The sequence below is a fragment of the Pteropus vampyrus genome, unplaced genomic scaffold (genome assembly GCF_000151845.1).
Source record: "Pteropus vampyrus isolate Shadow unplaced genomic scaffold, Pvam_2.0 Scaffold35, whole genome shotgun sequence".
NCBI classification, from domain to species: Eukaryota; Metazoa; Chordata; class Mammalia; order Chiroptera; family Pteropodidae; genus Pteropus; species Pteropus vampyrus.
Window position 1 is genome coordinate 3,752,407 of NW_011888816.1, and position 15,792 is coordinate 3,768,198.

Consider the following 15,792-nt stretch of genomic DNA (forward strand, 5'->3'; position numbering starts at 1 on the left):
CATATTAGATTGGTAAAGTCGAAAAAGATTAATAATACCCACTGCTGATAAGGATATAGTTAAACTGGCAGAAACTTTCTGGAAGGTAAGTTGGCACTATCTATTAAATATAAGTGTAAATACCCGTTGGCTTAAAAAATCTATTTTTAAAGGAGAAATGTGAATATTCACAGAATCATGCCAAAAGGTCTGCACAGTGAAGCATTCACAGAGAAAAAGCAGAAAATAACTCAAATGCTTATCAACAGAGGGGTGAATAAAAAATAATTTATCCATTAAATGGAAGATCTAGTCATATACTGAAAAATATTTAAGCATCTTTTATATTTACTAGCATTGCAATAACAGTGAATAAGAGAGTCAGAGAATCAAGATCTATTAAAGCCGGCATTCTACTGTTATAAACAATGAAAACTACACAATTTAAAAAGAACTGCTATGAAAATAAACAAGGTGAGCATAGAGTGACTGGTGGGGAGAACTACCCTAAGTAAAAGTGGGTGACGAAGAAGTGACTTTTGAGTAGAGGAGTAAGAACTAGCCAGGTAAAGATGGGGCACAACATTCCATGCAGAGAACAAGTGCAAAGGAAGGAATGCACTATTTAGTAAAGGTACTAAAAGGTACCAGTGTTAACCAGAAAAGAACACTTGAAGAGAGGTGGGGACCAGACCACTGAGAATGTAGAATAAAATGCAAAGTGCGCTGGAAAGCCACTGGAGTAACATGACCTGTGACTTAGGCTTTTTAAAGTTCACTCTGACATCTGTATGGAAAAAAAACCATGAGGGGCAAAAGCAAAACAGACCTGTTTTGAAAACTACTGTAAATCATCCAGGTGAGAGGGCGTAGTGGATTACTATGTAGCCATTATAAAGAATGAAAAAAAGTACAATGAAAAATTATTCAACATTTATTTAATATGCAAAGCATCTGCATACTTTTAAAGACACTGCATACATTTGCAGAACTATATAGAATCTGTTAGATATCAGAAATACTTGTTTAAGAAAATATCTTACATCATTTAGCCCCACTACATGTTAGCTAGACACTGATATACAGCATTAAGGAAATGTATCTAAGCATAAAAGCTAGGTGGCCTATAAAAATGGACTGTCAAAGAAATGTGAAAATCACTCACCCAGCGATTAGTATCTCAAGGCAAAAACAAATTGCTAAAAAAATAAATAAAAGAAAAAAGACATTCTTTAGAAAAATAACTAATGTTTTTTAAAAGTGGAATAAAACTTATTGCATTTCTTTTGATATTTAGACAAAGGTCATTGTATTTAATTATAGCGAGAAATTTCCTTTTTAGTAATTTAATAGATTTTCATTCTGTTCTTATTCTATTAAAGTGGCAGTATTCTAAGAATCAACTGCATCACAAAGTAATGCCAGGCTTCTGATTAAATAGTATAATCTTTTACAGCATAATTTTAGGATGTTGCTTTGTAGTATCGGGTAAACGTCTAATTTTGCCCTTGACATACTTAATAAGGTAGCATAATTAAATGCCTAGCAACTTTAGTTCTAATGTTCTCACTGAATCTTTCCAGCAATCTCACAAACATTTCCCAAATTATCAAATGAAAAAAACTGACTAGCAGCACTTAATATTGAGTATATAATATACATGAGTATAGCTAATAAACTGCTCAGTTAAAATTAAAATCCAGGTCTATTTAGTTCAGTCATGTGCCCTTTTAATCAAATACCTACCACCACCTCAAATTTATAGAAAATTAGTATTTAAGTCAATGTTGCAGATAAATCCAAGAGAAGAGTCAGTAGTTTTTAGATAAAAGTTTCCATATGTAATACTAAAGAACTACATTCTCTGATCAGTGACCACGGTGAAAAATATATATCTATATCTATATCTATTCTATTCCTTATATTTGAATCACTGCATACTCCATACTTGGACTTTTTGCCTAGCTACACACAGCACTACTGCTGACAAAAAATGCAGAATTTTCAAACGTGAGTATATTTTGCCAAGGAAGGTTTTATTTCAAGAATGTTTCTAGATGTTAATCTCTAGGTTCAGGCTATTGGCAGAATTAATGGCAAAAAACTCAATGACCTCTAGGAGTAATACGTTGTTTTATATTCCATAATAACCTTCTTCTCCGCTTGTTACAAAAGTCTCCCATCCTCATCATACCAAGCGCACTGACCTTAAGAAAAGAAAAAGAAAAAAGGCAATTTTAAAAACTCAGTGAGTGAACTCTGTGACGGCTGGGACTATACCTTTACTTCTTCACTGTTTCCAAAGTGCTTAGCACATATCGAGCACTTAAATATTTGATGGATTGAATGTGCCAAAAAGAAAAATGTATAAAAAGTAGACAAGTAGAACAAATAAAATGGAACATGGGGGCTTAGACAGCCACCAACAATTACACAGAACCTAAGAGCCTTCTTTAAGTGCCTTTAGGAACATGAAGGATTCATTTAGGAAGATATATCTCATCTAACAGAGGTCAGGAAACTTTATCTGTAAAGAGACAGATGATAAATATTTTAAGCTTCGTAGACCATAAATAAGCTCTGCTACTGTAGTACAAAAGCGGCCAGACAACATGCACACTAATGAATGTGGCTTTGTTCCAATAAAACTTTATTCATGGAAATTGCAAATTTGAATTTCATATAGTTTCACGCGTCATGAGACATTATCCTTCGATATTTTATCAGCCATTAAAAAATGTAAAAGATATTCTTAGTTCTCAGGCCATACAAAAACTGGTGTCCAGCAACAGCTGGCCAACACCTCGATTTATTTATTACATCCTTTCACTGATAACAAACCAAAGACCAGTGAGTTTACATTTTAATTAAGCACATTAAACCTAAATGTAAAGACCAGTAACCGAAAGGGGTTTAAGTGGGTGTACAGGTTACTAAAAGAGGTGACCCATTTTTTTTTTTCTACAGTATTTTCAAAAACAGGTTCTGTGAAAAACAAACCTGGACCAAATGGCACATGAAAGCTATAAGACCATCTATTTGGGAAAAACATTTCAGGCCATTAAGACCAGGTATGTGCTAAACTAGAATCCGCCCCCAACCCCCTTATCCACAGATAAGTTACAAGATCCCCAGTGGATGTCTGAAACCAGACAGTTACCAAATCCCAATCCACTTCCTCAACTCTGCCGGAAATGTGGCAGCAGCTTCTTCATCAGCAGACGCAGCCTCTCCAGTTATTTTTATAGTTTCGGTCCAAACCTATTCATGGCGTGGAGTCACTGGTTTCAGGGGACCCCTTGCTGAAGTCTTCATATCAACTCAACGCTTTCTGGAGCACGTTGCCATCTATCAGAACAGGCTTTCTGTTTATGTCTTCCAAAAGCAAAGTTACGTCTTTTCCATCTTAACTAAGCACTTACCACGCACTATGGCCCTAACTTTTGGAGTTTGAGGTGCGACAGCAATACCAGCACAAATTTCTTTTTCCTTCTTTACAATTTCACGGATATAAGATTCGTCCTCACCACAGATCCTAGCAACATCAGCATATGATTTTTTTCTTTATTAAGTCAAGAACTTCCACCTTTTTTCACTTAAAGGAAACACTTTACAGCTTCTCTTTGGCATGTCTGAAGTGCCAGCATCACTACTCTTGTGCTCTGGGGCCATTATTAAATAAGGTACTTTAGCACAAGCGCTGTGATACTGAGTCCATCGGATAACTGAAATGGCTACTAACAGGCAAGTAGCATATACAGAGTGAAGATACTGGACAAAGAGACGATTCACATCTTGGGCAGGATGGAGCAAGGGTGTGCAATTTAAAACTTACACATTTCTCATTTCCTGAATTTTCCATTTAATATTTTTGGATGGTGATGAGTGCAGGTAACTGAAACTGAAGACAGCAAAACCACAGATAAGGGAGACTAGTCTGTGTAAGTGCCTTTAAAAATCTTTCTTTACTATAAAGCTTTTCGAGTTTGCTCGAAGAACCCTTTAAACCGGCAACCTGATTCTTCCAACAGTTCTAACCTTGAACTTTAAAAAATACAGATGACTAGGTTCCATCCCCATGGTTTCTATCAGTATGTCTGGGGTAGGACGCTGGCATTCTATTTTTTTATTTAAAGTGTAATACAGGTTGTTGACACGGCCCCAGCAAAGGTCTACAGCTGTAGATAAACTATATGATTCAAATCTATGTGTAACAGTCAGTAACCTAAGAACAAACAAAACAAACCTGGCTCCACAAAGCAACCAGCAACTTGAGAAGAATTTACTCATTAAAACAACATAGTTTTACTTTCTTTAGCAGACTTCTGCCCCCACCATGCATATCAAGTTTATGTTACTCTCCCAAACAGGACATTTTGCAGCCTTTACAGCCTCACCATAGTCATAAGTCTCATAATTATGAGGCTCTCTTATATTCAGAAAGAGTAACGGACTACTACAGAAAGTAAAGAGAGCTAGGAAGCATTTATTTTCAAAATGTGAATGCTTCGTTATCTCAATACAAAGAACTTCAAGAAACAGCTCTAAATCTGCTCTATTTTGAGTCCAACAACACACGGATAAATGAGTCATAACCTGGAGCTATATACGAATGCCCCATTGGTGATATTATGTTGTTTTCTCAATTCACAAAATTGTGATGTTAATCAAGAGATTTTCTGTTCCACGAGAAAGCTTTCTCACAATTCTTTCATTTACTCAATAGTTCCATGACACAGCAATTCCAATAGCATAAATGCAATGTATGTATAGATTTCATTCATTTATTCAACAAATTTTTACGCAACTGCTATATGCCAGAAGGTATAATGGCTTCTGGGTATATAGTGGCGATTAAAACAGAAATGGTCCTCGTATTCCTGATAAGGGGACAGACAACTGAATAAACAAATACAAAGAACGATAAGCGGATAACTAAATAAGTAGGAGATGAGAGTGGACCGACACAAGAACAAGAAGAAGTGGACTGAGAGTGGCCACAGCTTCTTGAGGGTAACCTTCAAGCTGAGGCATGAAAAGGACATAAAAGAGCCAGCATGCAATGAGCAGAGCAGGTACATTCCAGAAACAAGAAATAACATGTGCAAAAGTCTAGAATCATAAAAGGCCTAATCATCTTTTAACAACTAAACCTTGAGAGAGTGATTCGTTTATAGTGGGAAAGGACAAGTGCAACGAGATGAGGCTGAAAATAAACAGCTAGATCTGCAGGGCTCTCTCTCCAGGCTTTGGTAAGGAATGCATTTTCATCCTAAGTGCCACTGGAAGTCCATGAAAGGTTCCAAGCAGGTGAGCAACAAAATCCCATTTGAGTTTTTAAAAGGCTATGATGGAAAAAACTGAAAGGAGGCAAGAAAGAAAGCAGGGAGACCATGTCCACAGGATATCTCTGTCAGGCTGTGAAAGGGAACAGAGAAATAAATGGAGCATTAGCTTGAGGGAAACAAAAGCTGTCCAACTCGAGAATATTCACTGATTCATCAAAATTTATCGAGCACCTATAACTTCCAGACACTGTTCTGAGTACCAGGGATATAAAATCAGGAGAAGACCCTGAGAGGAGCAAAGAACAAGCAAGAAAACAAACGTTATTTCAAAGAATGATTAAGTGCCATAAACCAAAAAAAAAAGGACAGTATGATAAAGTAAAACTGGGTGAACATGAAGACCTCAGTGTAGAAGTGATGTGTGACATGAGTCATAAATGACGAGAAGGAAACCACCTCTGCAAAGGACTGGAATATATCTGTATGCTATTGGGAATGATCCAAAATGAGGTGATAAGAGTTAAGTCATTCACTCAACACATATTTACTTTATCAACTACTATGTACCATGATTCCAGAGACTGAGACGAAAGCAGTGAAGTAAACAGACAAAAATCCCTGTCTTCCTGGAGCTTACGTTCTAGGAGGCTAAGAGGGAAAAAAAGTAAAATATCTATTGTGTTAGACAGTAATGAGGGCTAAGGAGAAAGCCGAAAAGGAGACAGGAAGTTGAGGAAGGAATATGATTTTAGTGGACACGATGGTAAGGAAAAGCCTGAAGGAGGTGAAGAAGCAAGCCACAATATGTACAAAGAGTATGCTTGATCGACTGGAGGAAAAACAAAAAGGCCAGCATGGGTGGAGAAAAGAAGAGTAGTAGCGAATGAAGACAATGGTCTGAAGACATAGGAGCCTGTGCTTCTACTGAATGAGACAGTAAGCCCTGGAGGTTTCTGAACAGTAAAGTGACATGACTTAATGTTTTAAAAGGACTGCCCTGGTACTGTATTGATAAATACATTTAAAGGGAACAAAGGTGAAAGCATGGAGACCAGTTAGAAGGCCTTTGCAATAATCCTAGCAAAAGATTAAGATGGCATGGCTATGATGAGAAATAGTTAAGACTGCAGGTATATTTTAAAGGGAGAGCAGACACAATTTGCAGACAGAGTTTAGATAGAGGGTGTGAAAGAAAGGTGAGTCAAGAACAGCATGGTTTTAATTTAAGTGGAAAAAGGGGGTCCATTAAGCACATAGGAAAGACTAAGAAGCAGCTTTAGGGGAAATTGGAAATTCAGTTTTAGACATATTAAGTTTGAGGTACTTCTTAAGACATCCAAAATGTTGAAAAACTAGTTCGATATTAGGATATAGAGTTCAGGGGAGAAATTCAGGCTAGAGATAGAAATTTAGAAATAGCAAGTAGGTTAAATACTATTTGTTTAAAGCTAGGATACTAAAGTGTATTTAGAAAATAAAAAAGGAGAGGTCCAAGGACTAAGCTTTCAGCCACCCAAAAGAAGAGGTCAGAGAGATGACAGAAAAAGCAAAGGAAGCAACTGAAGTGTATTTAGACAATGAAAAAGGCGAGGCTCAAGGACTAAGCTTTCACTCACTCCAAAGAAGAGGTCAGAGAGATGACAGAAAAAACAAAGGAGACTAAGAAGAAACTGCTAGAGAGGTAGGAAGAAAATGTGCTAGCAGACATGGTGGCATAGAAACCAAGTGAAAAAGTGTTTCATGCAACTGTGCCAGATGCTACTAACAGGCTGAGTGAGATGAGGGCTGGCAATTTATAATGTAGTCACTGATAGGGGTTCAACAGGAAAGGGGAGACAGTGCATATAAGCAATTGTTTTAAGGTGTTTTGTTGGGTGAAAGGGGAGACATAAAGAAGAGATTTTCATGTTTACATGCTCGGAGAGCCAGTAGAGAAAGAAAAATCAATGATGTGAGAGAAGGGAAAATGACAGGGTAATATTCTTGACAGCAAGAAAGGATGGGATCTAGTGCACAAATTAATTGATTGTAACGTGGAACACTACATTTCATCGGTAGTGACAGAGAAGGTAAAAGGCACAGTCACAAACAGATATAGGGATGTGCAGGAATTCTTCCAATTATTTGATGTGCTTAGTGAAATAGAAAGCAGTGGCATTAGATGAGAGAATGGGGGAAGAGGTGTTGGAAGATTTGAAAAGAAAAAGTAAACAGTCATAAAGGAGGGTGAATTAACAGCCCAGGACCAGTGGGTATGAAGCAATGGAGGAACGAGGCTGTTGAGAGTGTATATGAGAAAATGATTATGATTCAACATGAAATTTCAGCTGTGTAGAAGGGTGAGGGTACTGAAAAGCTTAGATGGACATATAGATTGCAGGTCCCAGTGGGACTGAAGGGCTGTCGGAACTGAAGTATTTACTAGAGGAATGAGAGTGAGACACTTGAAATGAGACTGGGGAGGAGAGTAGTTATTAGCGAAAGAAAAAGTATTCTAGGATACGACAATGGGAATGTGTGGCTGAATTAGAGAGAAAAGTAAGATCACTGGAAAAGAAATCAAGAAATTAAGAGGCCAGAATATTGGAAGCATCCTCTACATGTTACTTAGTATGCCAGACCACAACAATCTAATGAGTTTGTGCCATACTATAAATCAACATACTGTTTCTTTCATCAAAAAGTCTTGCTACAAAAAAGTCAGCTGAACTAAAAGTGAACTTAGTTATTTAAATGCTGGCAAACTCCTTATAGCAATTTATACTGGTAACAAACAGTTCAAAGGCCAGATGACATTCTGTAACGCTGCTCTACACAGACACTGATATCACCAAGAACCACGAATTATAACAGAAATAAAGAAGACAGTGAGCCAGGAGCTAATGTGTTCAAGAAAGGATGGGAAGGACCCAGGATAGTTGGTGGATGGTTGAAACACAGGGGGAGTGCGTGCTATACATGAGAGTCAAAGCTTGAAATTCTGGAAAGGAATGGTCAAGAAGTAGCAATAAGGAAGGAAAAAGACATCTTACCTCTTGGTTCAGCAGTAAAAGGTGTGCAGGAAGAGAACACATGTGCCACTTGAGAGAGCAAAAAGGGAAGTAGCATTATCAGGGGAGAGGCTAGGTTACAGTTGGAGTGAGAAAAGGAACAGAACATTCCCAGAACAGACTGAGAATAAAAGGGATTTGCTGATTACTATGAGTTCTAGAAGGCACAATGAGAATGATTCCGGGAATGATAAAAGGTGGGAGACAGAGACCAAAAAAGCAATGGGATTAGAATCTGGAAAGGATAAGGGGAATACAGAAGAGCAAGGTATAACTAAGGGAACAAAATCCTTGAAAACATACACTGTCAGGACTGGCCTCTTACCAGAATCTAATTCTTCCTCCATTATAAAGATGGACCCTCGATGCATACTGAGTATAAAGTGAAGGAGTTACTGCTGCTTAGCTTCTGATGGGGGGGAAGGGACTAGTTTGAGGAGCAAAAAGTCTTCCTGTCTTAGACCTTTCTAGAGAAATGTAATGTGACCTCAGGCATAATGGCAATAGGAGAAATCTTTGGTCCTTTAGCATACAATCAGGGCATTCTTTAAGCATTATTACTAAGTATTCTTACAAAAAAGATCCGACTGTATTATTTTCCAGCTTACGCTAACCAGCAATACCATTTTAACTATCATTACTCTGCCTAAGAAGTGACCCCCAATCTTCTGGTATTCTAGGAATTTAATCTCTTAATATTTTCTAGCCTCTTAGTTCTTATTTTACAAGGAATAGAATGGCTAGCACTCTGATTCAGGACCCAAGAGAAATGACAGTAGAATTAAGGGAGGAAACAGTGACCTACTGAGGACAACTATCAGATACAAAATAACAGTTTTACTACATGAATGGATCACAGAGAATATTTGTAACTAGAAGTTAGAATATAAACCTTATTCCACAGTCTGTGTTTTCCAACATAAATAAAAATTTAAAAATTAATAAAATATTTGGGCTTAAAAATTAAACAAACTTTAAAATTAAGCAAAATGCCAGAAAACAGGCATTATAAATCTATTTAAATAGTGCTATGTCAGCATACTATGTTTCCTACACAACACTCGGTGTCTACTTTTGCATCTAAACAAACTATTAAGAAAAATAATGTTTGACATTGCTGCAGTCTTTCAGTAACTCAGAAAAGAATTCAAGAGACCACGTCAGCACTTTCTACACTGGGAATGGAATTCCACTTGGAAACCTCCATAGTTAGTTGGATTGAAAAATATTTCCAAGAAACCCTTGTTCCTCCCTTATACATGTGGCATTCATCTAGTATATGGAAAACTTCAAAGACAGACTCACTCCCTATATCCTTACCCCCAAACCACTTAATTATACTTAAAAGGGGGGGAGCAGTTTGCAACCACCGCCCCTCAGTGCAGTAAATTACTGCAATCATTTATCTTTAAATTGCACTCCCAAGAAATTTTGCAGTAAATCTAACTTTTCATATTTTATATGGATAATGTACAACAAAGTGTGTGCATATGTACAGATATCACAATTAATTCAACTATCATAAACCCTGTTAATAAACTTTATTAAACTAACCCTTCAGCTTTTGCACATCTTTTACTTCCCAGTCAGGCCAGCTACCAGCATGTAAGATAATTTTTACTAATCACAGATATGGTTTGTCTGCCATGAGGACTGATGAACCTGAAAGAAAAGTAAAAAACATCATCTCCCCCATCACCTGTTACAAATCAGTTAAAAGGAAAATATCAGTCCAGCAATATATGAATTATGAAATCACAAGTAAAATCAGATTAATAAAGAAATTAAGAGACAGAAATAAATACTATAAAGAGACAAAACAAATACTATAACGCTGTTTCACCCCAGCATCACCCAGCTGTTCACACTTTTCAAACTGTTACCAAAAAAAAAAAAAAAAAAAAAAAAAGCCTTTTCAAGAAGTTCAAAAAAAGCAGGAAATTTCTAGGATATTTCAAGTGAAGTCCACTGATCAGTTTTGCTTGCATTCTACACCACAAAAATAACTGCTGCCTGCAGCACTAGTTTCAGATGATGCTTCTTAAAACCAGTGTTGGCCTATGGTTTGTGTTTTCAGCTCGCAGTTTGCCATTTAAAAATGTAGTCTCAACACTCACTAAACACCCAACTTTGCAAACTCTGGAAATGAAAAACTTTGCCCTAGCAGCAAAACAGATTTAATCGAATCTATTTAATTTATTTTGGTTAAATAGATTTAACCAAAATCTATTGAATTGCCTTCATCAATTTATTCTGACCAAACAGCAGTATGCCGTTAAGCAAAACTATATTCAATTAATTTTTCATTACTAAACTTTGCTTTTAACTTTTGGATCTAGTCTGATAATAGTTGGTCTTAGAAACGCAGACTTCGGCTGAAAACCAGGACATGATTTAAGACAGCAATATAAGTTCAGGCAGACATGATTGTGTATACAGAGCCAGAATTTGTCCAGCATTTTAAGTTTGAGACTGCTTTAAAAAAATACTTTAAAAAAGACTATACTTAAGATCAAGTAATGAACAAGTCAATTCTCCTTCTTTTCCCTGACTCAAATCAACTTATCTCCTAAACCTGAAAGTGTGGTTTTCCCAGATTTCACAAAGAAGTTAATATGAACCTGCTTTTAAGTTTCTAATCTATAATCAACTGATACAAGACACTTTCCAAATGCCTAAACATGAACCTAATAGTCTTAACGATCTTATTTCCTAAGTTATATAAATCCACAGACTATATTATCTTCAGTCATTTAGCAGAATCGTCATCATTTTAAAACTGTACTCCAAATGGAACTATTGCAAGATGTTACAAACTGGCAGTATCCTGCCAATAGGTGTATTTAATTTGTGCTGAATGGTGTCTTAAAACGTGAATTTCATTCACCAACATGTGCAAATCAAGGGATGCACATTAATTTGGATTTCCTGCTTCTCTTAAGGAAAATAAAATCAGATGATGTGGCAACAGAAACTGTATCTCCACATAATGGTGGAGCTGCCAAAGACTGGCTGCTTCAATGGGACATGTGCTTCCGTGTACTTCCAATTTGTAGTAGTTCACAGAGCCCCGGTAACCCCATACCTGCCTGGCCCTGGAGACACCGAGTAGCCATTCCCACTGTAATGTAAGACCAAGCCCTGTATGGTTTGTGAAAGCAATCTTACTTTTTAGTCAGTTATCTTGAATGTCAAACTGTTGTATGCTATGTTAACGAAGTAGCCAATTTCAAAAGATAAATTAAGTCCCTAATAGATATAATTTTTTAAATAAGTTATATGTACAAAATTTTAAAAAGAAATTTGAAATCTATTCTCATATCTCATAAAAATCTTGGAAAATCAGAAGAGAAGCTATTTGACTTAGAGACAGTAAATGCTGCATCAACTTAGACATTACTAATTCCAAATATGATCCTTTATGAAGAAACACAATCCATTCTGAAATAACCATTTCTATAAAACAATTGAGGCATTCTTGCCTTCCTGTTAAAAAAAAAATCTAAACTGAGAATTTTCAATAAAATGACCATTTGACTTCCAAAAGCTAATTTATTAGAATAGGCTCATTCCTGTTACTAATCAGAATGTAATTTGAAACTAGTTATTTTCAAAAAAAAAAAGTTACTTAATAGAAATAGCAACAACTTTAACAGAAGAGCATGGTTAAAGGTTTTTATTGAAAAATTTAAATTACAGCAAAATATTACTGTAATGCACAATAGCCCACAACTCTATACAAATGAGGCCCTATGGTAACTAGAGCAATACATTTTAGAATTCAAAACACTGACTCAACTACCAGCTTTGTTTGTATCTAGAGTCTAACACAGACATAATATACCTTAATAATATAACTGAGCTGTGCATTTACTCATGTTTTACTGTAACTGGTTTTAAACAAATTGACAATTCATTTATTCAGTAACTTTTTCTGAGAATTTTAGCTTCTGTAATTCATTAATATGGCTAAACATTATAATCTTTTATCCCCCAATTACTTTGTTTTTGATTTGTCATTATAATACATTTAAGCAGAATTGCCTATTTAAAGTGACAAATAAAAATTTAATCCCTAATTTTACTTTGACCTTTCTCCTGCAAATATTGGTTGAAATGACATTTTCTCAAGCCGACCTTTTAATTAGCAGTATTGATATGAATCGATTATTCTAGAATTCAAAAGGTTTCTAATAGATGCTTTTTCATCAGGACTATTTATAAATGTATTCCACACAAATTTGCTAGGGGGAAAAAAAATCACAAGCATTACATTATATCCACTGGAGGGCACTCAACATGACCAAAGCAGGCAATAAAAACATGCCCTAACACTATTCTCTGCTGCATCAGGTCTGAGAAAGACTTTGGGAGTGAGAACGTCTCTTAAAAGATGCCCACAATTAAAAAATTGAAAAAAAGTAGTTAAACTCTAAAAAGGGGGTCCTAATGTCACTGACTTTCTTTTTAAGAGCTTTTTTCCTTCAGGAGAAAGCAGATTATAAACATACTTCAAGGATAGGAGGGTTCAGGCCTCAACAGAGGGATCTAGGTTTCAAACCCAAGTCAAGCTCAGTCTTGCACGAAACACAAAAGAAGCATTCTTAAGTAAATAGAGGAAATGAAGGACTTTCTCCTGGGTTTAAGTGATGAAAAACGATATGAGGTAACTCCCACTCATTTTCGAGCAACACAAATCACGTATTTTCCTTTCATAGAAGCTAAGAAGCATATATTTATTTTAGCCTATTAGCCTAGTTATCTATCACACTCATAATTAGTACAATATTGCAGAAACAATAGTCTGTTAAAGAATGGGAACTGATTGTGCAAAGCAGTATCCTCTTAATGAGGGTAACGAGAGGCAACAGCCTACATCCTCAGGACTAAGAAGCAGTTCCTAGTCTATGTTTACTATTTACTTTTATGGTATAAAATTTTGTTTTAGTTAAGCTGTTTCAACAAGATATTGTATTTCCAACAAAAAAAGGGTTACAAGAAAACAGCTAAGTCAATACAACTGTTTTCAAAAACAAAGTCACAAGTCAATGTGTAGCATACAAAAAGTTGCCAATACTTATCAGACCTAAAAGCATTTATCCTTTCTGATCCCGCTTAGCAATAATGCATGCTTCCAATCAAGCTCAAAGTACAAACTTTAAAACTTAACCACCTATTCATCTAATAATTATTGATGATCAGCAATCAGTAAACCAGGAGAGAAACAAAATTGTGGAGAGATGTATTGTTTCATCTCAATAACAGCAAAGTTTCAACTGACTTAATATACTTATAGAATCCATTTCTGGGGTTTTGATTTCATTGCTACTTATAACTTACAAAAGAGCTATATTCAAACTTTTGAATTCTTCACATCTCTAGTTTCAATAATGCTTACGCTCCTCTTCTCATCCCTCCCAACAAAAAAAAAGGATAACTGAAGATAATTTTCCTAAGCACACCTCAAAATATCTTCAGAAAAATTTGCTGACCAGGGAAAACAAAAATTCATGTATACAGACAATTTTTATTTCAGTCATCACTAGTTAACAGCAGGAAGCTCAATTCGCAGTTAAGTTTTAATGCTGGAATATATACAGTTTCCTACATAATAATCTTAGTAAAGAAGTAGTCAAATAATTCGTTCAAAAGAAAGAAAACTCCTGAAAGCTTCTTGACACATGAATACTGCTAAATGCTTCAAAATTTTTATTAGCCACCTCATTTTTAAAAACTTGGTTTTTCCTGAAAGCTCTTTAAAATGACTTTTCTTGCCTCTGGGAGAATCTCAGGCCTGGGACTCTACAAGGACTCTAAATTACATGCTATACCAAACTTTCTCGTGCAGTTTTTTATTTCCCCCTCAAGGACCTCAGACTTAAATAGTCTTAGCATTCCTTTAATCCTTTAGAAAAGCCTTCTGCAAGATTTTCAAGTTACTTTTGCAATCACTTTAGGGCCTTGTCCTTGTACGTGGCCTTCAGAACAAAGACTAGGTCAAAGTGATGAATACTGGATGCAAATTAATCAAATTTTGTGAAAAGATGTTATTAAACAAACCTTAATGGTAACTTTTTCTAATCCAGAGATTTCATAGGTTTAAATGTGAAGGTGAAATAAATGTAGCTGCAGCCTTAGCTCAGACCAAAAAAAGAAAGAAAGAAAAAAAAAAGCCTCCGAAGTATATTGAAGTCACTAAATTAAGCGGATACTAAAACAGCAGCGTTACGCAAGTTAACAGTTCAAGCTATGTCTAATTTTTCCTAGAAAGACGACTAGTTAGGTAAAATGAAGATATGAGGGTACTGAATATTCACCAAGTGGCAATAATGAAACGGCTTCCTAAATTCCAGACAAAATACTTAATAACTTAGCGATCCGAAAACACATTAGCCTAGACTGTATCAAAGGACAGCCGTCTCTTCAAGTTGATGTCTAGTCTAAGCCACCACTATTCATGACACAAAGCTCTCATTTCACTAAAACCACTCCTCGATTTCCTTTAGCCGACCTCTGCATACCAGCAGGCCGGTCTCTCTCCATTCACCACTTACAAACTCGGGGGGGGGAGGGCGGGGGGGGAGGGGAGACCACAGATGTCTGGAAGATAGAGTATGAGACAATGCTCCCTCCGAAAGGGAACAGAAAACGAAGGAAACAACTACACTCAACTGCCAAAGCTTTCGAGTTTAGCGGATTCGGAGGCGGGCTGTGAGAACTTAACTTCCAAAGTCTCTGTTCAAAGTCCTCTCCCGAGGCAAAACAATGAAAAGTTGCAATGCTTGAATTTCACTTGGGTCGATTTCGAAGCGAGGGAATTCACGCCAGTGAAAACCAAACGTGCTCGGAAAATCGAGTTTTCGCTACCATAAAATTAAATGAATAATTTCTACGAACGACATTGTCCAAGCAGAGGCTGAAAACCCCGCGCGGTTCACTTGCCAAGAAACAGTAAGTAAGGCGGTCGCCTCCGCCCTTATTTTTACTACGGTCTCACACCTACTGCCATCGAGCCCCTCAGAAGACTCCCACCCAGTACACTGCACGCCGCTCTCACTCACCTGCACGGCGCAAGAAAATACAGACGCAAGACACGGATTTTGTATGTGCAGATCCTACTGACGCACCGCACAGTTTCTCCAAGGTGTAAAGTTGCTTGGATTGAAACAAGCGCCAGCGCCAAACTCACATGGGCAGGGCATTTAAAAAAAAAAAACAAAAAACAAAAAACCAACAACTAACAATTCTCCTAAGAATTCTAACAATTCGTCCTTAAGAAAGGAAGAAATCTGGAGGAAAAAGTCCACCGGCCCTATCCCCACGGCAGATGGAAGCTAGGGTGGCGTCCCAGGCCCAGCGCCCGTACCCCAACTCCCCGCTGGGAAGGCGGAGCCCTCGGTCCCCAGCCCGCCCCCGGCCCCGGCGCATCCCGAGGCGCAGGGTCCCTCCCCCAAAGTCGGCCGCGGCCGGAGCCC

The 15,792-nt window shown here is 37.0% G+C and overlaps 1 protein-coding gene across 4 annotated transcripts in view; it reads right to left on the reverse strand.

Annotated features, from left to right (window-relative positions):
• The window catches only part of CTNNB1 (catenin beta 1), a 35,956-nt gene that overhangs the window by 19,586 nt on the left and 578 nt on the right, over nucleotides 1-15,792 (reverse strand). The window contains exon 1 of one of the 4 annotated variants that reach the window (XM_011357392.2): nucleotides 15,379-15,488. The exons of the other annotated variants lie outside the window; for them this stretch is intronic. The gene's annotated coding sequence lies outside the window, so the exon portion shown is untranslated. Of the gene's footprint in view, nucleotides 1-15,378; nucleotides 15,489-15,792 lie in introns of those variants that run through there. 4 annotated transcript variants of the gene reach the window in all.